Genomic DNA, 2,101 nt, shown 5'->3' on the forward strand with positions numbered 1-2,101 from the left:
CCTCAGGACACTTGCAGGGGTGCCTTGGATTGGTGGTCCAGGACCAATTCAAAATATTTATAGTTAGTGTTATAGGCAAAACCAGTGCTGTTGGCTGGCAATCATAACATATGTGCACAAGCAGAAGCAAATCCTGTCCCCTACCAAAGGGCCAGTGCTAGGGTGTTTGGCGCCTCCCTGCAAACTATTAATTTGGGCCCTCTCTCCAATACTTAATAAAGGGACAGTGCGCTCCTTAAAAAAAGAAAGTGTGGTATCACAAGGAAGGGGCATGGCCACACAATAGCACCCCAAATCAAAATACGCCACACAGTAGCACTATCTTATTGTCATTACACCGCATGTAATAATAATAATAATAATACCCACAGTCGCAGTGCCCTTTATACACATAACCACCATATCAGTGCAGCTTACACACATAATGCCAACAGTAGCAGTGCCCCTTCTACACATGCCCACGGTGGCAATCCTTTACATGGCAAATATCAACCTGGTTTTGCCATGTAAAGGATTGCCACTTTAAAAACAAACAATCAAACAAAAACAAAAAAAAACAACAGGAAAAAACACAAAATCTCTCACTTTCTGATTCTCACACCCTATTACATTCCTCTCTATATATTTAAATGTTTCTATTACTGTATGTTCCCTCTTCCCTTCTCCAAACTATACACATCAACATTTTTTAGTATTTCCAGGTAAGTTTTGTGATGTAGGCCATGCACAATTTTAGTTGCCCTAATGTATTTACAGCCTTCTGGAGATATGGCTTCTGGAACTGAACACAGGATTCTAAATGTGGCTGTACCAAGGACCTATACAGTGGCATTACAGGTTGAGTATCCCTTATCCAAAATGCTTGGGACCAGAGGAATTTTGGATATCGGATTTTTCTGTATTTTGGAATAATTGCATACCATAACGAGATATTATGGTGATGGGACCTAAATCTAAGCACAGAAGGCATTTATGTTTCATATACACCTTATACACACAGCCTGAAGGTCATTTTAGCCAATATTTTTTATAACTTTGTGCATTAAACAAAGTGTGTGTACATTCACAGAATTCATTTATGTTTCATATACACCTTATACACACAGTCTGAAGTTCATTTAATACAATATTTTTAATAACTTTGAGTATTAAACAAAGTTTGTGTACACTGAGCCATCAAAACACAAAGGTTTCACTATCTCAGTCTCACTCAAAAAAGTCCGTATTTCGGAATATTCCGTATTTCGGAATATTTGGATATGGGATACTCAACCTGTATTACTTTTTTCTGCTACTGGTTCTTTAACCTATGCAAACAAGCATCTGACTTGCCTTTCCTATTGCTTTGTTACATTGCTTACCTGAAATAGTAATACTTAGATAGCTTTCCTCTTGCCATTATAATGCCCTTAATATTATAGTTAGCCTTTGCATTTTTGAGACGTGTATGATTTTGCATTTTTTGGCATTAAATGTTGCCATGTTCTTGACCATTCCTCTAGTCCAGGGGCGGAACTGCCAGAGACAACGGAGTCAGTTGCCGCCGGGCTCCAGCCCTAAAGGGGCTTCCTCCATTGCCCCCCGGCTGTTACGTGCCCTTCCTACTAAATAGACAAAGGCGCTACCAGCAGGGTCTCGCAGTTTGTACATTCCATGCCGTAACACCCTTCTTTCCACCTTCACAATGAAGCTATTGGTACTTTGCAAAAAAAAAAATTATTAGCATTGCAACTCAGCAGATCAATGCAGTGTGCAGCCACACACTCCATATATCTGCTCAGCCACAAAGCTGATTATTTCTTCACAAAGTAGAAGGTGAGCTCCAAATAGAATTCTCTAGCTTAGATTATACCTTTCTATGCAAGGGTAAATAGCTCAATTGTTTGACTGTAATGCCACAGGAAATGGTTTGGATCCAAGACAGTGTGACTGAATAATAAAGAAACCTTAAGATGAGTTCATGAATGTTGTATAAGTATTAGTGAGAGAAGGGGTCAGGAGCATGCTAGGCTGCAAAAAATAAGGTAGGCTGCAAGTGAAAGTAATGATCTCCTATATATTTTCCCAGATCTGTCACTCTGTGTGGCTAACTCTGGGGGAA

Source organism: Pseudophryne corroboree, unplaced genomic scaffold (assembly GCF_028390025.1).
Source record: "Pseudophryne corroboree isolate aPseCor3 unplaced genomic scaffold, aPseCor3.hap2 scaffold_498, whole genome shotgun sequence".
Taxonomy (NCBI): domain Eukaryota; kingdom Metazoa; phylum Chordata; class Amphibia; order Anura; family Myobatrachidae; genus Pseudophryne; species Pseudophryne corroboree.